The sequence below is a fragment of the Schistocerca americana genome, chromosome 4, assembly GCF_021461395.2.
Source record: "Schistocerca americana isolate TAMUIC-IGC-003095 chromosome 4, iqSchAmer2.1, whole genome shotgun sequence".
NCBI classification, from domain to species: Eukaryota; Metazoa; Arthropoda; class Insecta; order Orthoptera; family Acrididae; genus Schistocerca; species Schistocerca americana.
This window is the reverse complement of record NC_060122.1, coordinates 369,565,343-369,592,559: the sequence shown is the minus strand read 5'-3', so window position 1 is coordinate 369,592,559 and position 27,217 is coordinate 369,565,343.

Below are 27,217 nucleotides of genomic sequence, written 5' to 3'. Positions count from 1 at the left end.
CCTCTGTCTGTCAATCTCATCCACCAACCTCTCTCTGTCTCTTTTTCTTTATCTCCTCGTCCCATTCTCCTCCACCCCCTCTGAGAATATCATCCTGCCCCACCCTCTTATCATATACCGATACCCTCTCATTTTTCATCACCAACACCCTCTCTTCGTTTTTCACCAGTCCACTACCCATCACCAGCTTCCACTGCCTCATGCACTTCCCTCTCAAGCTCCCCTCTCCATGTCCGTTCCGTCTTGGGCCAATGTCTGTCCGTCCCTCCTCTATTCATGTCTTCAACGTGTAGCCTCTTCAGTGTAGTTAAAAAAACAGTTCGATACTACTCCCACAACATGCCAGACATGTAGCGTAGGTTACACACCAGGGGCCTGAAAATAATGTATTTGTCCCTGATACGCAGGTCGCTATAAAAAGGTAGATAGAATAGGCCCTTAGTTTTCCAACATAACGTGCATGTCATGGTCAGCAGCATACATTTTGGGGCCTGGGAAACTGTTTCTTATCCCTGATATGTAGGCTCCACTGGAAAGCACGCCGATCTGGCAGGCCAATACTGTTCCCACAGAACATGCCTATCGCGTACAGAAGCATGTATTTCAGGGACTGGGAAATACGTTATGGTCCTTATCTCCGCTCTTATCCGAACTGGGTACCGATAGTTTTGGGGTAGCGTCGTGGACTAGTTATCAAAACATCCTCAGTCTCAGGTTCGAAACCCATCAAGGCTGAAATTCTGATTAATAATCAGCACTGGTGGCTGAAGGCTTCCAGCTGATAACTCATCCTCATTCTGCTAAAGGCCTTGCCAAACAGGGTGGAGGAGTCGACAGAGAGTCCTAGGGATGTGAAACTGTCCCTAAAGGAGGAAGAATCAGCGATGATAAATGGTTTGAAGATGCAGAAGTCAGTGGAAACCACTACATTAAAGACGCATAACGTATATCTACAATGTAATTGAAAAAGTGTCATGATGATCTCCTAGTTGACAAAAGGTTCCATAATAGTCCCCCACTCGGATCTCCAGGAGGGGACTGCCAAGGGGGAGGTGACCAGAAGAAAAACATTCGATAACCGACGAAAAGATAACGTTCCACGAGTCGGAGACTGGAACGTCAGAAGCTTGAACATGATAGGGAAGCTAGAAAACCTCAAAAGGGAAACGCAAAGGCTCAGTCTAGATATAGTAGGGGTCAGTAAAGTGAAATGGAAAGTATACGCTAACATCAACAGAGTTTGTGTTACTGTGAACAGTTCATTGATAGGGTTGTTCTTATCAGAATCGACAGCAAAGCAACACCGACGTCACAAGCTGAAGATGAAGAGTTAGAGAAAGTGTATGAGCGTATTGAAAGGGTACTACAGCACTTCAAGAGAGATGAAAATCTAATAGTCATGGGGGACTGGAACGTAGTTGTAGGGGTAGGAGTAGAAGAAAATGTTACGGGAGAATATGGGCTTGGGATAGGCAATGAGAGAGGAGACACACTAATTTAGTTCCGTAATAAATTTGATCTGGTTATAGCGAATAACCTGTTCAAGAATGTCGAGAAAAGGAGGTACACTTGGCAAAAGCTGGGTGACACAGGAAGATTTAATTTACACTCCTGGAAATGGAAAAAAGAACACATTGACACCGGTGTGTCAGACCCACCATACTTGCTCCGGACACTGCGAGAGGGCTGTACAAGCAATGATCACACGCACGGCACAGCGGACACACCAGGAACCGCGGTGTTGGCCGTCGAATGGCGCTAGCTGCGCAGCATTTGTGCACCGCCGCCGTCAGTGTCAGCCAGTTTGCCGTGGTATACGGAGCTCCATCGCAGTCTTTAACACTGGTAGCATGCCGCGACAGCGTGGACGTGAACCGTATGTGCAGTTGACGGACTTTGAGCGAGGGCGTATAGTGGGCATGCGGGAGGCCGGGTGGACGTACCGCCGAATTGCTCAACACGTGGGGCGTGAGGTCTCCACAGTACATCGATGTTGTCGCCAGTGGTCGGCGGAAGGTGCACGTGCCCGTCGACCTGGGACCGGACCGCAGGGACGCACGGATGCACGCCAAGACCGTAGGATCCTACGCAGTGCCGTAGGGGACCGCACCGCCACTTCCCAGCAAATTAGGGACACTGTTGCTCCTGGGGTATCGGCGAGGACCATTCGCAACCGTCTCCATGACGCTGGGCTACGGTCCCGCACACCGTTAGGCCGCCTTCCGCTCACGCCCCAACATCGTGCAGCCCGCCTCCAGTGGTGTCGCGACAGGCGTGAATGGAGGGACGAATGGAGACGTGCCGTCTTCAGCGATGGGAGTCGCTTCTGCCTTGGTGCCAATGATGGTCGTATGCGTGTTTGGCGCCGTGCAGGTGAGCGCCACAATCAGGACTGCATACGACCGAGGCACACAGGGCCAACACCCGGCATCATGGTGTGGGGAGCGATCTCCTACACTGGCCGTACACCACTGGTGATCGTAGAGGGGACACTGAATAGTGCACGGTACATCCAAACCGTCATCGAAACCATCGTTCTACCATTCCTAGACCGGCAAGGGAACTTGCTGTTCCAACAGGACAATGCACGTCCGCATGTATCCCGTGCCACCCAACGTGCTCTAGAAGGTGTAAGTCAACGACCCTGGCCAGAAAGATCTCCGGATCTGTCCCCCATTGAGCATGTTTGGGACTGGATGAAGCGTCGTCTCACGCGGTCTGCACGTCCAGCACGAACGCTGGTCCAACTGAGGCGCCAGGTGGAAATGGCATGGCAAGCCGTTCCACAGGACTACATCCAGCATCTCTACGATCGTCTCCATGGGAGAATAGCAGCCTGCATTGCTGCGAAAGGTGGATATACACTGTACTAGTGCCGACATTGTTCATGCTCTGTTGCCTGTGTCTATGTGCCTGTGGTTCTGTCAGTGTGATCATGTGATGTATCTGACCCCAGGAATGTGTCAATAAAGTTTCCTATTCCTGGGACAATGAATTCACGGTGTTCTTATTTCAATTTCCAGGAGTGTAGATTACATCAAAGTAAGACAGGGATTCAGGAATCAGACAGATACTGTATTGTAATGCGTACCCAGGAGGAGATGTAGACTCAGATCACAATTAAGTAGTGATGAAGAGTAAGCTGAAGTTTAAGAGATTAGTGCTGAAGAATCAATTCGCAAAGAAATGGGACACAGAAATACTAAGGAATGACGAGATACGCTCTAAGTTCTCTAAGGCAGTAAGGAACTACTTATTAGGCAGTATACTTGAAGAGGAACAGACTCCTCTAAAAAGGGTAATCACAGAAGTTCAAAAGAAAAACGTAGGCATAAAGAAGTTAACTGCGAAGAAACCATGGATAACAGAAGAAACACCTCAGTTGATCGATGAAACAAGGAAGCACAAAAATACAGGGGGAAACTCAGGAATACACAAATACAAGCCGCCAAAGAACGAAATAAATAGGTGTATGAAAGCTAATGCGAAATGGCTACATGAAAAATGTAAAGAAATCAAAAACAAATTATTCTTATAAGGACTGACTCAGCATACAGGAAAGTCAAAACAAACTTCATTAAAATTAAAAGCAAGGGTAATAATATTAAGAGTGCAACGGGAATTTCACTGTTAAATGAAGAGAGCGGATAGGTGGAAACAGTTCATTGAAGGCCCCTATGAGGGGGAAGACTGGTCTGATGTGATAGAAGAAGGAGCAGGAGTCGATTTAGAAGGTAGGCCTATAGGGTATCCGGTATTAGAAACAAAATTTAAGACAGTTTTGGAGGACTTGAATAAGGGAGAAGGGATCGACAATATTCCACCAGAATTCCTAAAATCCTTGGGGGACGGGGTATTAAAAGTAGGAGTCTAGCGACATACCATCTGACTTTCGGAAAAATATCATCCACACAATTCCGAAAGGAACAAGAGCTGACAAGTGCGAGAATTACTGCACAATCAGCTTAACAAGTCATGCATTCAAGCTGCTAACAAGATAATACACAGAAGCATGGAAAAGAAAATCAGTTTGGCTTTCGCAAAGATAAACGCAAGAGAGAATTCTGACGTTGCGGTTGATAATGGAAGCAACAATTAATAAAAATCATCCACGTTCATAAGATTTGGCGATCTGGAGAAAATGTTCGACAGTGAAAAATGGTACAAGATGTTCGAAATTCTGAGAAAAATAGGGGTACTCTATAGGAAGAGACGGGTAACATACAGTACGTACAAGATCCAAAAGGGAATGTTAAGACTGTACGACCAATAACGAAGTGCTAGGTTTAAAAAGGATGTAAGAGAGGGATCTAGTCTGTCGCCCCTAATGTTAAATCTGTACATCGAAGTACATCCTGAGTGATAGTGAAGAAGAATTACGTGATATGCTGAATGGAATGAACAATCTAAATGTGCGGAATATAGGTTGACAGTAAATAGAAGAAAGACGAAAGTAATGAGAAGTACCAGAAATGAGAACAGCGAGAAAGTTAACACCGAGACTGATGGTCACGAAGTTGATGAAATTAAGGAACTCTACAACCTAGGGAGAAAAGAACTATGACGGACTGAGCAAGGAGGACATCAAAAGCAACCTAGCACTGGCAAAATGGGCATTCCTGACTAAGAGGAGTCTACTAGTATCAAAAATTGGCCTTTATTTGAGGAGGTAGTTATTGAGAAAATACGTCTGGGTTACAGCATTGTATGGTAGTGAAACAGGGATCGTGGGAAAACGGTAACAGAAGAGAATGTAAGCCTCTGAGATGTCGTGCTGCAGACGAAAGTTGAAAATTTGGCGGACTGATAAGGTAAGGACTGATAAAGTAAGGAATGTGGAGGTTCTGCGCAGAATCGAAGAGGAAAGGAATATGTCGAAAATAGTGACAAGGAGAAGGGACAGGATGATACGACGTCTGTTAAAACATCAGAGAATGCTTTCCATGGTACTAGAGGGAGCTGTGGAAGGCAAAACCTGTAGAGGAAGACAGAGATTGGAATACATCCAGCATATAATTCAGGATCTAGGCTGCAAGTGCTACCCCGAGATAAAGAGGTTGAGACAGGGGAGGAAACCAGTCATAAGACTGACGATAAAAAAAAAAAATCGAACTAGGCTGTTCTAACCTCACAGTGGTGATAATAGTGAGGCTTCCTGTCTCTGTGGGTAGCATGGTTAAAATCGATCTAAGAGCTTGGAAAGGCATCCCACGCATACGCACATGCACTCTGTTTTATGTATATAACAGACGAAAGTCTGATGTTTTATACTAGCCTTCAATTTTATTTTAGCTGCAGAGGTTTTTGAACATTCTCCAGACTGAGATAGTACCCACGATTCATCTGTTGGAGCTCTCCACGCCTATATACGTCTTTGCCTAAAGAGTGGTCACCTCATGACACTTTCAGATGTGTTTCACGTGGAAAAGTTTTGTCCATGGAACTGACGTGATTGATAGATTCTATGTAATCAAAACGAAACAGTACTGAATCATTTGCAGCAAACAAGAAAAGAAAATCATTATCTTTGGAATGCACACATAATATTATCAATGACTATGGCTAAAATATTTAAAATGTGAATTGGCACAGAAGTCTGATAAACCGGGTTCAACAGTTAGAAAACTATAAAAAGTAAAATAAAAATCTCGTAGCTATAATAAATGATCTGTCTTTGAAATCAAGTATCATTCGTAAACGTGACGATATTGTCGCTCAGACGGAAAAAATCTTAAAATTATGGTGTGGGGAGACAGCCAAAGAAGCCCGATTAAAAGCGGGTTGCCCGACTAAAAAAGTCGGTGTAATTCGCATAGCACCGCAGAAAGTGGAGCGACGGCAAGAGCTGATAAAGAGACTGCGTCACTTTATCCAGTGAAACTCATGGCAATGATAGGAGCAGGTGGCTACTAACCAAACTTGATTCATTGTAGATGACGAGGTGACGAAAGTCGTGGGATATCCCCTAATATCGTGTTGGGCAGCATTTTCCCAGGAATAGCACAGAAATTCGACGTGACATGGACTCAAAAGGTCGTTGGAAGTTCCTCGTAGAAATATTGAGTCACACTGCCTCTATAGCCATCGACAATTGTGGGAGCGTTACCGAAGCAGGATTTTTTTTTTCACAATCCAATAAATTTCGACGGGATTTGCGTCGGACGATCTGACTGGCCAAATAATTTGCTCGAATTGCCTGAATGTCCCTCAAACCAATCGTCAAGAATCGTGGCCCAGTGAGCTGGCGTATTGTCATCCATAAAAATTCCATCCCGTTTGGGAACAGAAGTCCGTGTATGGCTGCAAATGATCTCGAAGTAGCCGAACATAAACATTTCCAGTTATCGATCGGTTTAGTTGGACAAGAGGACCTAGTCCATTCCATTTACACACAGCCCATACCGTTATGGAAACACCACAAGCTAGCACATTTTGACAACTCGGGTTCAAGGTTTCATGGGGTCTGCGCCACCCTACCATCAGCTCTTACCAACTGGAATCGGAACTCTACCGACCAGACTACTGTTTTCCAGTCCTCCTGGGTCCAACTGATATGGTCACGAGCCCAATAGAAGCGCTGCAGGTGATGTCGTGCTGCTAGCAAAGGCACTCGTGTTAGTCATCTGCTGCCGTAGACCATAAATACCAAATTTCGCCGCACTGTGCACATGATACGTTCGTAGTACGTCCCTCAATAATTTCAGCGGTTATTTAACCCAGTTAGCTTGTCTGTGTTGCCACCGAGTACAAATAGCTGAAATTTCATTTATTCCACCACAGAAACCCGGAAGGAACTAGCACCAGATCCTAATCAAATTTATAACGTGACTGAAGAAATGGTATGTCTTGCCCGACAATTGAATGTAAAGGTGGATACTGACAACTTTCTAGAACTATTGGATTTACACAATGAGGAGACAACAACCGATCAGCTTACAGGTGCGCGTGAACGTGAGTAAAACATTGAACAACCTGATTATTTGGACCTAGTTCATTATGAATGTCGAAGGATGGCTGCAAGCTTGACGGGGGGCCTCAGTTCAACTTAAAAACGGTTACAAAGTTTAGAAAAAATGGACCTGAACGAAATGCACATCTCTTCTAGAAAACAGGGAGTGCAAAATTTTTTAGCGTGCGACCAGAAAATTTTGCGTAGCAAGAAAAAAATTTCACTCGTCTGACGATATTGTTCGATTTTGTGAAGACTTCTACGTCACAATAACTTCGGTTTACTTTGTTTCAGTGGATAGTACTACTTCTTAATGTAGTTTATTGCATTGTTTAACATATTATCGAACATTTTTCTTCTAGGATACATTGTTTTCTTTAGCCTTTGGCACCCATTTCAACATAATTTATAAATGTTCATATGCAAAATTGAACGGCCACTTACGCGAATTCGGCTTGTTGTCACTTAGTCCCATATGTGCTTAAGTCCAGGGTGTTATCATACAAGATTTTACTTTTACTTTTCATCACAAATTAATACCACTTTTTTTCCTAATACACAGTTGCAGAGGATTCCTGATAAGCAGTCAGGTTCTGTTAAATCTTTGCTTATTTTAAATGGATCAGAAATGTAGTACATTACTACATTTGTGGCTATTTGTGTAAGAGTTTCATCGATGAGGCTCACTAATTTATTTCTAACACCAAAATCTTGGTTTACTATGACTTCACTTTCCCTATAAACACCGTCTAACGCCTTCACGAACCAACAAATGCTACAGCAAACTGTAATCCTTGACATACAATAGATCTCAACCTGTATATTCGTACCGATCAGGATCTGCCTTTCCAACACACCCTTGACATTCGTTTGGTTGTCGATCAAGAGTTTCTTTAGTTTTGTTGGCATTACTTTAGAAACCTCTGGTTGGAGAGATATATCTCTAGAGTTACTTACCTCTCCTTTGTCACATTTCTTTTGCAGAAGATGTATTGGTGGAACTAAATATCATTCTGAAAACTTTTTTGTTATACCATTTCTTGCAAAACGACTTGATAGTGAAGTTTGCAATAGTTCAAAATTTTTATTGACTCACCCACATTGACTTCGTTATTTTTGGGAGTTTTAACTGCTTTTCTGATTTATTCGATTGTTATTATGATACCTTCTTCATTATAAGCTTTTTGATTTGAAGCCTTTTATTTGGTCTAACACCTGCTCCTTTAATCAAAAAATAAATGAAGTATTTGTCATTCTACAAAGGGACACAACTTACTAGAGACAGAGTTGACAAAATTTAATTAACTGATCATTTCATGGCTGAAAATAAGTTTTTCCAGTGTTATTTGTGCCACATAAGCTACAAATTATCCATACAAAATTATATACGTTAATTTCATTCCAAAATTAAAATAATAATAGCAGATTACAGCTACAAAAATCGAACATGACCTTTTGACGCCTCTGTTTCTGTTTCATTGTTCTTCTGAAATTGATTAAATGCTTTACTGAGTTGTTAAGGTCTGAAACACTAGACAAAAGACTAGTTTCCCGTGGACATACTCATTACCTAGTTCTTTGTTTTCGGTATAATGGCAATAGATAAATCAATGCTGCTTTACGTCTCACAGTACATCAGAGTTGTGTTTCACTTTGTACATGTACGAGCTGACACTCCGTAGGTCGCAGTTTGGAGATAACGAATGATGCATGCGCTCCATAGGCTATTTAGTGAAATTCGGATTTTTCTGTACTTTAGTAAAATATTTGGTTGTGCTCCAGTTTTCATCAATAAAGAGAATATGCGAGTTGTGCTGTCTAGGAAGGCCAAATTTTACAGTTTGTCTGTTGCCTTGGCGTTCTTCCTCTGTGCTGTTTATGAAATGAAATTAAAACTTGAAAAATTATTGAGGTCGCCAGACCGATTTACGATGTACTGTTATTTATGTAGGATGATTTTCACTACAAGTACAACCTTGATGTCTATGATATTCAGCTGTACATTGAAACAACAAGATGTTGACACTTTTTCCTTGAAACTTGTTTCTATTGACACATTCATGTATAACAGAGCACATGCAGAGAACTTGCATTTGAAATCTCTTCACAAATGGACGACAATTCCATTTACCATTTATTGGACGCTTATGTACGGTTGGATTATTTGGAATATGCGAAATTCATTAACTTCTGTGACATTGATGCGTACGTTTTTCGGACATTCGTTGACGAATTTCGTAGTGCTGCAGTTTATTACTTTCAACATGATGTCGAGAAGATGGTTCGGACAACTGAATACGTATTTACTGCAGTTATTCAGTATGTGTACAGAAGATGACCTCAATATCAGGATTACAGAAAAATTACAGGCTTCTTCAGTAAAGGAAGATCTACACCATGACACCCAAGTAGTCATCAAGCCAGTTCATACATATAGAATCTCAATACTTCCTGAAGTTGAAGTACATTTAAATAGACCACAGCGGAATACGTCAAATCATGTCGAAATACTATTGACGCAGAACAGTTGCGCGTTACTCAGAAAGATACGCCAAGTGTACTGCGTTCTTTATCAATTTGTAAAAACTGTAAACAGTGCTTATGGCGTACAAAATCTGACGCAAGTATCCACCTTTCTTGTATGTATTGTTGTCAACATTTATGGAATTGCTGTCAACTTGCATAGTTTAAGCAATGCTCTGCATAGAGACCTTAGAATAAAAAGCATAATTTATTTATCTCTCTGGACTGGCTTGATGGTTTGGCGGATCGTCGGCATATCTTACAGCTGCGAGATGGTTATTCAGGAGGCGAGACGCACACAGCTGCTGGTCACCAAACTTCAGATGCTGTCACTGCCTGCTAGCAGTGGTGTTCAGGAAGAGCTGCAGCTGTTTGGCGAACAGCTGGCGGGAAGTCCACTCCACTACAGCGCAGCTGGGTTCTTCACATTGGACCTGTCGTTGCTGAAGAGCATCGTGGCGGCTGTCACCACCTATCTTGTTATTCTCATACAGTTCTCTCTTGCTGACACTAATGTGCAGCTACTATAGCAAGGAATACGTTTTACTGAAAAACAGATTATCACTACGTTCTTACATATGTTCTTGTAATGTAATATTTTTGAATCCAAAACCACCTTTTAGAATTTTGACGTTGTACACGAAAGCATGCTGCCAATAGATCTAGATTAAAGTAAACTGACATATCTGATAAAACGTGATATCAAGAATCAAACAGTTCTTTTCTGTATACATAACTGTTGTTTCGAGTGACACGTTTCTACACTCTTTCATTTGGTGACGGATTTTTCTTGGTGCAACGGTTTTCAAGTTTCTTATCGCACGAATTGGGAGCTCGTTTCATAACTGAGAAGTACATTCCTGTTTACCTCTTACATGGAATTCGCAAAACTCTCAGTAATGAATTAGAAATCATGTGACTAGAAATACCAAGAAATAACAAAATATGTAGCCATCTAAAATCTGATTGTTATAAGAATGATGGAAGGGAGATGGACACACAGTAATTTATAAGTTCCTGATTTTAAAATAGTACCAAACTATTCTCGTTGTTTCCTGGTCTCAAATCTGTGTAAATAAAGTTGTTATCTGAGTCTCATACATTATCATAATCATTTCTTCAATTATCGGTGCTACCAGACGTCCTGACATTATTTTTTGGCACAACACCTGTAATCCAAGGAATTCGCCAGTCTTCCTCGATACAGTGCTGTTATTTACCTCCAATGTGATATGAGTGCATGAAGTAATTTTTGCTGCTATTAAAAATTAAAAGGAAAAGCCACCATAACTGATAAAAACAATGTCAGAAAAATTATTTACTTTAAACATAACACAAACTTCTATGGTCCTTCATTCCATTTCCTGAAGGGACAGAATCGCCTGGTGAAAAGCTTATTTTTGTACTGTTTGGACAGCATTAACTTGTAAATTTAGTAAAGGAGAATAAAGATAACTATGCTCAAATTACATGTTTCATTGTTGTTCTTAGGTAATTCAAAATCTGGCTGATGCATTACATGACACCCTTTCAATTTGTAAACTATGAACTGCATCAAAGATTTCGAGTACTAAAATGGCGCCATGTTGATAACACTGTCTCATTGGTTTTCCTCCCCTCCCATCTCATATTACTTGACTATATATTTCTAATTTCAGTATATGCACCTGTTTTGTTATATAAATGTGCTTTTACATTTAGGAGCCGCCCTTTGGAGTACAGTATGTGTGAGGAATGACGCTGCACCAATTCTGGTGATCTGATTCCTATCACCGAAGCCGACTACAATTTTCAGGCTGGGAAGTAGGAGATGATGAAAAAGAGTATCAAGGAGTAACTTAACTCATAAATCATAACAGGAATTATAATTTAAGTTTGGTATATTAATGCATGGATCGGACTTTTCCGAGGTGAATTACAAGAATGAAATGTACTTAGAAAATGTACCAATTGATTCTGGGTACATGCTAAAGAGCTTTGGAATATTGTAAAGACATGCATAACATTTCCCTCCATAGAAATTGGGGTTTCAGATGTTTTAGGAATGGAGATCATAATGCATGTCATCGAAGGATGACATTTATAAGTATGAATGAGTCTATAATGCTGGCCATTTATAGGTTCAGAAAATTTTCTATTAGCCAAAGAATGTCCATGAGAGATCTTATGAATCATCACTAGTATGAAATCCCTGTCAACTATAAAAGCTACGAAACAACAAAGCACAGATGTAACTGTTCTGTGTGTGGTGGTGTGACTCAACATACATGTATCTGGCATGGTTCTTCCTCAATACGACACAATATTTTAAACACCATTTACAACGAACTAATTGAAAAACCAGAAATACTACGATTGCACATAGAAACCAGAATTACAAGTGTAACACATGAACACGAGCCAGATGCTTTGGTGACTGAGCCTGTGACCAAGAGGCATTGTCATTAAAGAAATGTGAAATAATTTTTTTTACCTCAATATATATTGACGAAAAATACACTGTGAGCATTGCAACATTTTCCATCTATGCATTACACCAACCGAACAGCATCTACTCTCTCGACCAACAGAAAAACAACTGCACTCGACATCCCCTGAACTATTACTGCTCTCGACATCCTCTCAACAAGTACTGTCCATGGCAACCTCTGAATTACTACTGCTCTCGACATCCTCCCAACAAGTACTGCCAGTGGAGGCGGCGGAATAATAATCTTTGGCGCAATCGCTGGCGCTGTGACTCAGTGTAGCCACCATTCATATGCCCCTCCTCCAAGGGCTAGAATTTGGTGGCATTTTTGCCAGCATTGGTGGTGAAAATACCGCCAAATTCGTTCAAAAAACACAGACAAAAATAAAAAATGATATTAATAAGTAAATATTACATAATTAAGTAAGTTTTGGCTTTGCACTGACCCTTCAATAACCTAATATATAAAAAGGCAGTAAGGAATACAAATGCTTACATACATGTGATTTTACATAATATTTTATGCAAGTATCATTTCTCAGAGTAGTTAAACAGTTCAATCAATGGCACCAGCAATGACGAATAGGAGCAGGTAAGATCCTCATAACATTTCATAAACAGTAAATACACAATAATTCAGTTTACACTAATATTCACATAAAATCTTTTCAATAGTTCAATAAACAAGTAGCACTCCTCAGAGTAGTTGACAGTTTCAATAGCAGCACCCAGCAATGGACAACAGGTGCAAATAGCAGTCCCATAACATTTTACAAACAGTATTTGAACAGCTCCAACAGTGGCACCCAGCAATGCTGAACAGGTGCAGACAGCAACAAGTGACATCATCTCAGTAGCAGCAGTTCCTTCAGTGACACCCAGTAATGTTGAACAGGTGCAGACAGCAACAAGTGACATTATCTCAGTAGCAGCAGTTCCACCAGTGGCACCCAGCAATGTTGAACAGTTGCAGACAGCAACAAATGACATCATCTCAGTAGAAGCAGTTCCATCAGTGGCACACAATAATGTTCAACAGGCGCAGACAGCAACAAGTGACATTATCTCAGTAGCAGCAGTTCCATCAGTGGCACCCATCAATGTTGAACAGGTGCAGACAGCAACAAGTGACATCATCTCAGTAGGAGCAGGTCCATCAGCGGCACCTAGTAATGTTGAACAAGTGCAGGTAACAGTCCATAATATTCACTATCAATAATTAAACAGTTCTTCAGAGTTCATCAGCAGAAATTGAACATTTCCAAGTGGTATCCACTAATGTTAATAAGTGTAAGCACGAACAACAGTTTGAATGCACACACAATTGCTTTTACAAAATTATTATCAATGCTCTTACACTAAACATACAAATTATAATAAACACACAAATGATATCAAATAATTGTCATATTAACTATTACAAATACAAAAATATCAGTAAACCTATAATATTTATGGGTGTCAGTGCAAGCCACAACAAACAAGTAAAGTAATATTTAGGAGGTAGGTCGGTACCAATTATTTGGGATTAGGAAAGGAAAACACACAAAACACACTCACTCATCTTTCATCCACATATTAAGTATTACTGTGTAATTGAATAGTGTTAACTGTGTAAATGCAATTCTTTCAAAATTTGATGCTCAACATGTGTATCAAGTAGTAGTGGCAGCAGTGTATAATAGTCAATAATAGTTAGTCAACGTCATAGTCATCATGTCAAGACCAATGTTGGCCAAGCCAAATCAAAATGTACGGTTGCTTAACAACTGTCAGTATGCCAAGATATGCAAATACTTCCTCTCTCCAAAAAAAAGTATGTACTGCTTATTGATTTAACAAAGAGTGTGTGTAGACCACCTTCCTTCCACTAGAGTGTTCTAGTCTGCCATCTTCATCCTTCTTGTTCCATATAAACCAACAAAAAAAAATGCTCCTCACTTACTTTACCTCTTATCCACCAAAACTCCAACAATCGTCAGCATCACATAATCTCAATACTTCAATAATACCTCTTCAATACGTCGATACATATAAACCTTATCACCAATATCATTTACCTTACCTCTTGTCCACATCACACAATCTCAATACTTCAATAATACCTCTTCAATACGTCGATACATATAAACCTCATCACCAATATCATTTACCTTACCTCTTGTCCACCAAAACTCCAGTAATCATCAACATCACACAATCTCAATACTTCAATAATACCTCTTCAATACGTCGATACATATAAACCTCATCACCAATATCATTTCAGTTCCGTAACAACTCTTTCCTCTAGTCAGTCTCCTCGAACAAGTACAGATAAAATCGTAGTGCAAACTTCAATTCATCATCCCATACAATCCGAAGACACAGTGTCCACACATGACCTATGTGTGATCCACCTGAACCAAATCTTCTACTCATTATGAATTATAAAATACATTTTGGTTACCTTGTCCATCATAAAATAAAAGAAATGCATACATGAACTCTAACAGCCTACAGTTTGAATAAATTTCAGTAAGTAGGTGCGAGTACGCAGTATGAATGATCACATAAGAATTTGAATGAATAAATCGCAATATTTCACAGTATGTACACCACTTCAAGAATCATGACAAAACAGAAGCAAACATGAGAAGTATTTCTTTGTGTCAAGTGTCACTTGCTATTTCAATTTCTCACGAATAATGCAGTGTAATGACTGTCAATGATCTAAAGCTAGTGTCGGTATTTCATGTCGTCAGCTTCCTTTCTATTATAATGAATTAATACAGCCTCCATAAAACCTCCAGTTCATGTCACTTCAATGAAGTTTCTTGTACCAATGTAGTTCGTAGAATTATAGCAGTTAATTTTCTTATCTTAAAACATAAAGCACTGAGTGTAAGCAAATCATGCAATAGCGAGTAAATATACCAGTAGAGACAGAATGTCAACAAGTGGATGCAGCTCAATCCCTACAACGAGGCTCTGCCAAGTGAACAATCTATAATTAATACCATAGTGTGACCTAAACTCCATGTTTGTACACAGTATATAAGCATTTTTATATACCAAATTAAAGAGTTATGACAACGAAACAGTAATGTGTAAATATGCAGTCCATACGCAAAGCAGCAAATATATATCTTACATAATAAATAGGTCATTAGCATCATATCAGCATAAGCAAATAAATGTTCATGTGTAATCTTCATAAGTAAACATGAAGGCGCAAGCAGATAAGCCACAAAGTATAAGTTACATACATAACCATATCAGCATAACTAGTCAGGTAACAATTATAATTTAAATAAATAGGCACAGCAGGCACATAATAAAAAATATGACATCAGTGAAAAAGCATAGAAGCCAAGCGATGCATAATATACATAAGTAACAACCCTATTCATTAATAAAACATTACCAAAATCAGTAAACACAAAGTATAAATCACGTAATCGCGAGCAGCAAATTACGTATAAAGTACATACCTAAGTAGAAATATGTTACCTGAAAAATAAACTCAATTAATAGTTACCTTTTTAGTTTAATACTTTCTTCTTCGAAATTACATTCTTCCTGAAATTTTCTCGATAGCAAATCCTCTTAACGTCGGACACACACAGAATTTGCCTGAAGTTCTTAAATATTTTATACAACTGTATTCTGGAAAAAACTGAACGTTAATAACATAACTTATCAAGTCACTATAGCTTTATACTGAATTTAATCGGAGAAATTTTACTTTGTATTTGTCTACGGCTGTCAGTGCATTCGCACTGAGCGCTCGATCAGCTGTAGGTAAGCGTGACATAGGAAGTAATTGTTTGCGGTCAACGACTTCCTTGTGCGGGGCGCAGACTGACTGTCGCTTTGAGTATGTGCTGCCGCCAAAACACGGCGCGGCACCCCTGCATTCTCTGCGCGTCCACGCGCAACTGTTAATCTCTTAAAAGCATATCATTCCACAAAAATTTTAACGTTCGATATATGATGTAATCCCCTAGAGCGCCGTGATTTAAGAGTTTCTGCTTCAACACTGTTATCATGAATAATTTTGCGACCTCTATATGGATCGTTATAAAGCAGAAAAAATTTGCGACACAAGCCTTTCCCTTTGTGAGACAAATGATGAGACTTAATTAACACCTTTTGACCAACTGACAAAGTTTTTAAACGACCAGGACGTTTAGCTGATTTCTCTCTTCTAGCATCCGCAGATGCAATATTTTGTAGAGCCAAGTTCGCAAATTGAGAATGCCGCAGTTTTCGTGTGGGTGTAACTGTCTCAGAAATGCGATTTGTCGGTGCTTTATTTTTTAATATCAGAATAGGCGGTAAAGAAGTTGAATCATTAGGGAGTTCATTCAGAATGTTTTGAAAAATATGAAGATACTGATACCACTTTCTGTGATTATGATGACAATAAAGACGACACAATTTATTGATTTCCTTCACCCATCTCTCTGAAGCGTTAGACTGAGGGTGAAAAAGTGAAGCGAAAATTGGTTTAATATTACGAGGCCGTAGAGTACGAAGCCAAATTTTAGAGCGAAACTGAGATCCATTATCTGATATAACTTTATCAACATGACCCACTTCCTTAAGAAAATCTTTGATGGAAGCATTAGATACTGAACAAGCTGTTGCTTTACGTAAAGGTGTAAAACACACATATTTTGATGTCAATTCCACTGCTACCAAAATGTACGCAAAACCGTTAGTAGAACGAACCACTGTACCGAACCAATCAACTGCAGCCATTTCCTTTAATTTCGCTGGAATGATAGGAAACTACGCTGCTCTGTGAGAAATAGTTGGCGGCTTAGCCTTTTGACATAATTTGCATTTCGCAAGAACAAATCGAATACGTTTTTCCATATTACTGAAGTAGCAATTTTCTCGTAATTTATGAAAGCATTTTCTGGGACCAAAGTGTGCATAACTGAAATGTGTATACCAAATCAATTTATTAACCCACTCATCAGGAATGCAAACTAACCAAACAGAGTCGTCAACCGATTTTCGTTTAAAAAGAATATCATTGCGAACTAAATAATACTGTCTAATCGCTACGCTTTCCTTTCTCCTCCACTTCTCCTTAATGTCCTTCCAGATTGGATCCTTGTTTTGCTCCTTAGCGATGTCCTGGAGCGAAGACGAAATAAAATTTTCAAACGCAACACCTTGAATATACATCAAACAATAATTTTTTTCTTTGCAGTCCTCCTCAGCACTTTGTTTCAAACCCACAGGTGCATGTGATAAAGCATCAGCAATAATATTTGAAGAACCCTGGATGTAAACAATACTAAAATCAAATTCCTGTAGATACAGCGCCCATCGTGACAATCTTCCATGTGTTAATTTTGTTGACATAAGAAATTCCAGAGTTCGATGATCGGTGTAATCCTTAGTATGTCTGCCATACAAAAAGATGCGCAACTTTGTGAAAGCCCAAACAACAGCCAAAGCTTCAAGTTCCATAATCGAATAATTCTTTTCTGATTTAGAGAGAACACGACTTCCAAATGCAATAGTTTTCTGTACTACAAAGCCGTTTTCTTCTATCTACATCTACATCTACATCTACATCCACACTCCGCAAGCCACCTGACGGTGTGTGGCGGAGGGTACCCTGGGTACCTCTATTGGTTCTCCCTTCTATTCCAGTCTCGTATTGTTCATGGAAAGAAGGATTGTCGGTATGCTTCAGTGTGGGCCCTAATCTCTCTGATTTTATCTTCATGGTCTCTTCGCGAGATATACGTAGGAGGGAGCAATATACTGCTTTACTCCTCGGTGGAGGTATGTTCTCGAAACTTTAACAAAAGCCCGTACCGAGCTACTGAGCGTCTCTCCTGCAGAGTCTTCCGCTGGAGTTTATCTATCATCTCCGTAACGCTTTCGCGATTACTAACTGATCCTGTAACAAAGCGCGCTGCTCTCCGTTGGATCTCCTCTATCTCTTCTATCAACCCTATCTGGTACGGATCCCACACTGCTGAGCAGTATTCAAGCAGTGGGCGAACAAGCGTCCTGTAACCTACTTCCTTTGTTTTCGGATTGCATTTCCATAGGATTCTTCCATTGAATCTCAGTCTGCCATCTCTTGAAATAAGTGTGCACCTAGGCCTTTGTATGATGAGTCCGTCGCCAAACAAAAATCTTTGGATAAATCAGGGTGTGAAAGAAGTGGAGCAGCAACTAAAGCATCACGAAGTTGTTCAAATTCTGATTGAGCTTCCTCATCCCATCACCAATTAGAATTCTTCCAGAAAGTTCACATAAACGAGGTGTGGCCAAATTATCCAATCCAACAAAGCGTCTAAGAAAATTACAGACACGAAGGAAACTACGAACATCACGTTTTGTAGTAGGAACAGCATAATTACGAATAGCGTCTAGTTTCTCTGGATCAGGAAGAATACCTTCTGTAGAAATAATATGACCAAGAAATTTCACCTGAGCACGACCAAATTCAGATTTTTCCAAGTTCACTGTAATGACAACTCTTGCAAAATGAATCCAAAATTTTTTTATGCTCACTCCAAGAACGTTTAGCAATAAGAATATCGTCAACATATGAAGTAATATTGTAACGAAGACGAGTAGGTAAAATTTCGTTTAAACCACGAATGAATGCTGCTGAAGATACAATAAGTCCAAACGGTAATTTCCGAAATTGATAACAGTTACCAAAGGCTAAAAAGGCAGTATATTTTCTACAATCAGGGAAGAGTTCTATTTGCCAAAAATTTGCGCGCATATCAGTTGTGGATAAAACTTTAATTCCATGGAAATGTTGAAGAAGTTCATCTAGATTTTGTGGACGGTCCGTTTCAGGAATGATGATATTATTTATCTGTCTGGAATCCAGAACCAAACGAATTGACCCAAACTTTTTTAAGAACGACGTGTAATGGGCTGGTATAAGGACTGACTGCTGGCTCAAGAATGCCTTGATCTAACATGTATTGAAGTTCACTCTTAACCTTGTCTCCATAAGCCAAAGGAATAGCGGACGTTTTCCCCCGAAATGGTGTGTGTTCTTTTACTTTAAATAAATATTGTAAACTTGTATAGTTCCTGTCTGATGACTAAATACTGTAGCATGTGAAGTCAAAATTTGGTGCAATTCTTCTCTTGCAACGTCATCTGGCACTTCAGCTTTGTTAACCTTTTCGTTAATTAATTCTTCACTATTAATCATATCATCCATGGCGACTCTGTATCTATTGTCGTCGTCATGAATGATCACATTGTCGTCATAATGCTCAGCGAAAACATCAGAAGTAAGAAACCTTAAACAATATGTATCTGATTCAGATTTCGTTACACACTCGAAAAATTTCAAACATCTCGGCATTCCGGCAACAGTCAAGTTCACGCTTCCTTCCTTAAAGTTTAAAATTGCCTTATATGTGTTAAGAAACTCCAGACCTAATATAATTTGTGTACTGAGTAATGGAACAATAATAAAATTAGCAGAAAATTCATATCCTTGACAAATGAAATTTAAGTTGATCTGTTGTTTGACTTCCACAAATGGCTCTGAGCACTATGGGACTCAACATCTGAGGTCATCAGTCCCCGGACTGATGACCACAGATGTTAAGTCCCATAGTGCTCAGAGCCATTATCAGTCCCCTAGAACTTAGAACTACTTAACGTTAACTAACCTAAGAACATCACAAACATCCATGCCCGAGGCAGGATTCGAACCTGCTACCGTGACAGTCGCGCGGTTCCGGACTAGAGCGCCTAGAACCGCAAGGCCACCGCGACCGGGTGACTTCCACACTTTTTCCAGAAATAGCTCCTCGAATTGTAGTTTTAGAAACAGGTAACACAGGACAGGTAATAGTTCTTACACATGTACGAAAAACTGATTCACTAATAACTTTCAGTGGGCTCCCAGAATCTAAAACCGCAGTGAACGTATTCTTACTCACACATACTTCAATAACAGGGTGTAAAAATACGTCTACATTATTTTCCTTTTCGTCTAGCGAAATATCTCTCATGTCTTTCAAGCGTACCTAGTGTAAAGTCGTAGTGTCATTACTTTCTGAACCGTCTATATTGCTGCCAGAAGCCGAAGCTACAAGTCATTGTCGATTGTTAGCGTCACGTCTTTGATTATTCGCGTCATTTCGCGGATCAATTTCTACGATTTGCACTTGTCTCTCTGAATTTCTGTCACGTGGAGGATGACAATTAGATCCCTCCTGTCTGCTACATGTAAATTCTTGGTTGTGTCTGTAATTAAAATTTCTATTTTCCTGGCTATCTGCATGGCAACTTCTAGTGTAATTTCGACTGTCACTTCTGGAATTATTGTTATATCTACTACCATAGTTATTTCTATAGTAATAATTTCTATTATTGTATGAATAATTTCTGTCCTGATGATACCGATTACTGTTTCCGTATGATTGATCATTCCGGTAAGAATTTCTGTTATTATAATTGTCTGTGTAATTTCTGTTAGAACGTATGTTATCGTCATAAGGCTGGTATCTACTGTCCTGTCTGTTCCGTCTGTCATTTTCAAAATTATCGCTATAACGCCCGTTTCGATCATTACCCCTTTTATCTGAAAATCTATTGTGATTACCGTTACTGAAAAAATTACAGGAAATCCCGTCGTCGTTGTCATACTCAAGTTCTTGTAGCAGTCTTAGAAGTTTCAATGTCGTCTTTACATCTCCCGGCTAAAGCAATGTTTCTTATCGATTGTGGCAGCTTAGTTAAACAAATGCGAATTTATTCAGTCTGGCTATAAGGGTTGGGATGGAATTGATTCTTTCGAATCGTGTCTTCAAACTATTCTGCCGGCGTGCGGAACTCAGCCTGTTTAAAATTACGCTGCATAATAAGACTATGTTTGACTCTGTCTTGCGTGTTTTCGGACCAATATGCCGATAGAAATGCATGATAAAAATCATTTAAATTAATACAATCTCTAATAAGTGCGCGCATGCGCGTCGCCGGTTCGTTTTCTAAATAGCCACACATAAATTCCAGTTTGTGACTTAGTGGCCAATTTGGTGGAAGTGCGTACAAAAATTGATGTAACCATGAACATGGATGTATGTCATTCTTAGAACTGCGAAAGATATTAAATTTCCGAACAGTTAAAAAGTGTTTATAGTCAAAGTTTTCGCCTCGTGGCGACAAAGACCTACCGCGTCTGTCCCAGTCCGAATGTCGATTATCATCAAGTTCGCGCGCCTGGCGCTCTCTTGTTGCATCTCGTAAATGAAATAAATTATTTTCTTCAAAACCCGCTGCTATCGGTGATTCCGAATTTCTTCTACTGTCTTTTCCTACTATTTCGCTTTCAATCTGTTTAACTTGCTTTCGTAACGCCTCAAATTCCCTTTTAACACGTTCATTAAATTTTCCCCGATTTTAAACACGTTTATTTATATTCTGGTACTCTTCTGTTTCTGCAAATCGCAATGGAGCTGTATCATCTGAATCTCTGCCCCCATTTAAACTAAGACTTGTCAATTTATCTGGAATCTCCTCAACTATTTCCGATAAGTCACCTATTTGTTCTTTCTGTTTATTTACGTCTTCCGTAAGTGTCGCGACTCGGGTTTCAGTATTGACACATTTAGTAGTTAGCTGTTCATACTGTTGTGTCAGGTTATTTATTCTGTCATTTGGTACGGATTCCTCGATTCTTTCAAATATTTCTTCCTTGTTTAATTTAAGTCTGAAAATTTTTGTACTATCACGCGATCTCTTTCTTCCTGTTCTCTATCCTGTTCCTGTTGTCTAATTTCTATTGAAATTAATCTATTATTGTGAGCATTCAAAATCGGTTGTACTTCTTCTCTAATTTCTTTCTTTAATTCATCTTTCATGTTTTTAAAACATGTCCCTATTCGTGAGTCTAACCGTGTTTCCATTGTTCCCATATCATTTTCTAACCGTGAACCCAAATTTAATATTGCACTCATCAACTGCTCCATATCAACTGGTTCGAAATTCTTTTCGCCCCTAACACTTCCCGTAAAACTAACTTGCTTCGTCATAGCTGTAAAGCTATCTGTGTTCGATACTATTCCAGAATCTTCTGTCGTTAATCTCGTATTCCGAAAATTTTTTAATTGTGAAAAATTTTGAACTGGTTCCGGACTATTTTCCCGGCTTCTAAATTGTTTTCTACTTCATTATTCATCACACTGTTCTCCCGTGTTGGCGAGTTCACCATGTTAACAATTTCGTCATTCTGACTATCCATCATTTTTGCCTTTTTCACCGATCGCGTAATCATTTACAAAACATACAAAACTCGTCACTATACGAAAATTACACACAATATAACACTTTATTACCAACAATACCATTCACACGAAATGCTTCCCGACAAACACGATTAACGAACAATTAAAACCTTCACAATTGCGCAAAATTGTCAAACCCGTATACGAGACATCAAAAATTAAATTCTGCAAAAATACCATTAGAAGAATGACAAGACAACTACAAATGTTCAATTACCAAATCTACACATGCAATATAGATTACAATTACTAAACTACAAATTACTACAACAATACTACTGTATGCTATTTTTAATATCAGAAGAATTCCAAGTGACGATCCGAAGCAGCGGTCGCCACGTGCGTGGGGGCTTAATTAAAATGCAATAATTTTAGTAGGTGCGTGACCGGTAGCGAAGTCTCGTAACCGGTTGGCCCTAAGTAGTATTAGCACGCAATCTGATTGCATAAAATAAAAATAAAGAATGAGAAGAAATTTCTGTTAACACAATTGATTAATTAAGTCCCCTGCAACTATAAAAGCTACGAAACAACAAGGCACAAGTGTAACTGTTCTGTGTGGTATTGTGACTCAACGTACATGTATCTGGCACGCTTCTTCCTCAATACGACAAGATATTTTAAACACCATTTACAATGAACTGATTGAAAAACCAGAAATACTATAATTGCACATAGAAACCAGAATTACAAGTCTAACACATGAACACGAGCCAGATGCTTTGTTGACTGAACCTGTGACCAAGAGGCATTGTCATTTACCTCTATATATATTGACGAAAAATACACTGTGATCATTGCAACATCTTCCATCTATACATTACACCAACCGAACAGCATCTACTGTCTCGCCCAACAGAAGAACAAATGCACTCGACATCCTCTGAACTACTACTGCTCTCGACATCCTCTCAACAAGTACTGCCAGTGGAGGCGGCGGAATAATAATCTTTGGCGCAATCTCTGGCGCTGTGACTCAGTGTAGCCACGTTTCACTGTCTACTTCATCATGTTGCTGAAACTGTAAACAGTGCTTACAGTGAACAAATTGTAATATAAATATCCGGTTGTCTTATATGTATTATTGATGATGATGATGACGATGATGATATTTGGTTTGTGGGGCACTCAATTGCATGGTCATCAGCACCTGTACAAAGTCCCAGTTTTTACACAGTCCAATTTTTACTCAGTCGAATCGAGCCACACTTATGAGTGTTGATAATGATGATGAAATGATGAGAACAACAGAAACACACAGTCCCCAGTCAGAGAAAATTCCTAAACCGGCAGGTGTAGTGGGACGCGAAATTGAAGCGTCACCCCTCCACCAGTGTCAGCCCAGTTTGCAGGTGAATATAGGTTTAATTTAGTTTTTTGTTTATGTACCTTTTGTAATATTCGTAATGATTGTGAATTGTCTAAAGTTTGTATGTATTTTTTATGTTTCATGTACGGAGAGGGCGGCGCAATGAACGGAGACAGCATCTTCGTTGTCGGAACCAGAGAGAAAATTGCTGGCCACTATACGTCGCGGGGCGACAGCCAAAGAGCAACAGAAGATCCTGAAACAGAGTTGTTGCGTCGTGCTTCTAAAAATTGAAAAATTGTGATTTTTTAATGTTTTGTACAACAATGACGTCATAGAAAGTTTAATCATGTGTAAATGTTCAGTCCTATCTCGTCAAGGCTCAGGTTCACGTCTATATGTATGAAGCTAATAAAGTAGTGTATACTACTATACGTGTTCCGAGAATTTATTTATGAAGAATTATGTGAATGAATTAATAATCTATTTGACAAGATCATTAATTTTGACAACGTTCATCGCGAGTTTGAGTCTTGAAAGTTTATGCAATGTGGTTCTAATATTTAGTAAATCAGATAACTTGCGTTAATATAACTTCTGAGAAGAAACAAAACGACATCTAAATTGAGAAAAAGTTTGCGCAAACCAATAGGACTGAGTGACGTAATTCTGCGCATACGACTCAAAAGATGATGTTTTAATTACAGTTTCGTTCAAGAACCATTCAGAGATAATTTAAAAAGAGTTTAAATAATTTTGAAATGTGTTGTAACTGACGTAGGTGACGAAGTCTGCACATGGTCATATGTCAAAAGAAAATCATTTATACAGAACTTACGCCGTTACACTACACAGGGAATCAAATCCGGGACCCCGTGATCCAGAGGCAGCAATGCTAGCCACTAGACCACGAGCTGCGGACTATATGTATTATTGTCGACATGTATGGAATTCCTGTCACCTTGCTTACTGTAAGCAGTGCCGGTCATGGACGCCTGAGAATAAGCAGCGTACGTGGAAAGTCGTTATCAACTGGCCTGATCATTTTGAGAATTGTCGGCATCTGCTACAGCACCGAGGTGCTTATTCGGGAGGCCAACCGCACACAGCGACTGGTCACCAAACTTCAGATGCTGCCGTTTCGTGCTAGCAGTGGTATTCAGGACGAGCTTCAGCTGTTTGGGGAACAGCTGGTGAGCAGTGCACTCGGCTGCATTGCTGCTGGGCTCTTCACGCTGTATCTGTCGTCGCTAAAGACCTTCGTGGCGTCTGTGACGACGTATCTCGTCATTCTCATTCAGTTCCCTCTTTCTGGTACATATAACCACCTAGCACCGCAATGACTCAAAAATATTTCAATTTGTGACATATCTATTATTTTTTAAACCAAAATCATCTTACCGAATGTCGATCTTATACTCAGGTATGTCCTGTCAATTTTTAGATTGAATTAAATGTAGATGTACATAGATAACAATGATATAAAGAAACAAAATTTTATTTTCTACATATACAATTGTAGTTTCGAGTGACGTGCGTCTACACTCGTTCATTCGTTGATGGCAAGTTTCTTGCTGCCAGAACTTTCAAGCTTTACAGAGCATGAATCAGGAGTTCGTTCATTACTCAACAATTTGTTTCTGTTGACCTTTTACTTGGAGCCTGTAATATTCTCAGTAATGAATTAGAAATGATGTGACTAGAAATATTGCCAAATGAAAAAGTGCAGATATCTGAAAGTTGAGTCTGACGGAAATGATGAAGGTAGTAGAGAGACACCAATAAGTTATGAGTGTCTGATTACCAGTTTTTCTACACCTTGAAATGCGCAGTGAGTGAGCTACGAGCTTTGCGAGTGGTAAGGCAAGGCCATCGAATAAACATCATTCGCACCATAACAAATTTATGTAAATAAACCAGCACTGTACTCATTAAGTCATTAAGTAACAAGATAATAATGGTTGCCCAAATATCTACTCTCTGATTATAAATGCCAGCAAGTGTCCAGTTCTTTCTTTACAACCAAGAGTGTGGACAGAACTGAAATCCGGCACCAGTTAAGAGATACTTCTAAAAGATATAAACAGAACACATTTCTTATGCGCACAACAACCAGTTCACCAAAGCAGGTGGCTCGTCAAAATTTTACAGCATTGCACAATGAGTTGCACACACTCAGAAATAATTTAAAAATACCCTGTCACAATACCAATAAAAATATTTAAACCATAGAAGTAAGAAAAAGAAGAAGTTAAAATAATGTCAATAGCTATTAACTCACGAACAGTTAACCAACTACAACAAATTCTGGAAAACCTAATACAAGCGTGATACAGCTAAGTTAAAACTTGCAAGGAACGGCTCTAGTGACGGAATCCTAATGAAATAAAACTAAGCGTAAGGTATTGCATCGACTAGGAAAAGCTGCAATATTCGCGTAATAAGGATCTCATAAGCAGAAGTACTCACTGAACAAGTTCACTCCTGCTGTATCAGAAGTGAACTCTCTCGGTATATCCCGGTGCTCAAACGAACAAAAATTTAAGCCCACGGGAAAAACATTTAATTCTGACTAGAGACAATAAGAACAACTTAGTGGGTGGAAACAGTTCAACACCAAACAGTACATAATTAACTCTTTTCAAGTGTCCTGGCGCCAGTAGTAAACACCAACAAACAAAATGACTTCAGACCAATAAGGAGTGAAGTCCAGGAAAACTACGCAGGACTAGACTTGACAGTACGAGTATGTTAAAACCGACTCCGCAGTGCAGCAGGAAGTGTTCTGAAACGTGCTCACCTAATACAATTATTTTCGGTTGTACACGGGCTGTTCAAAGCGGTGGCTGCTACACCAGGCTTCCTATGGTCGCGCTCTACAACCCGACGGTTTCTTTGACTGATATACAGCAACCCACTTCGCCTCCTGTCCGCCCGCGTGGATAGGCATCATTCCGCATTCCGGCATCATGCACTCGGCCACACGTTGGTCTCGAGGAGTCCATTCAGCATGACTGCACGCTGGTAAATTAATTGCGATGTCATTATGATGTTTACAAGCTGTATTAAAATTCATGGAGAAGAAATAAAAACTTTGAGTTTCCCCGATGACATTGTAATTCTGTCAGAGACAGCAAAGGACTTGGAAGAGCAGTTGAATGGAATGGACAGTGTCTTGAAAGGAGGATATAAGATGAACATCAACAAAAGCAAAACAAAGATAAATGAATGTAGTCTAATTAAGTCGGGTGATGAAGAGGGAATTAGATTAGGAAATGAGGCACTTAAAGTAGTAAAGGAGTTTTGCTATTTGGGGAGCAAAATAACTGATGATGGTCGAAGTAGGATATAAAATGTAGGCTGGCAATGGCAAGGAAAGCGTTTCTGAAGAAGAGAAATTTGTTAACATCCAGTATTGATTTAAGTGTCAGGAAGTCATTTCTGAAAGTATTCGTATGGAGTGTAGCCATGTATGGAAGTGAAACATGGACGATAAATAGTTTGGACAAGAAGAGAATAGAAGCTTTCGAAATGTGGTGCTATAGAAGAATGCTGAAGATTAGATGGGTAGATCACGTAACTAATGAGGAAGTATTGAATAGGATTGGGGAGAAGAGAAGTTTGTGGCACAAATTGACCAGAAGAAGGGATCGGTTGGTAGGACATGCTCTGAGGCATGAAGG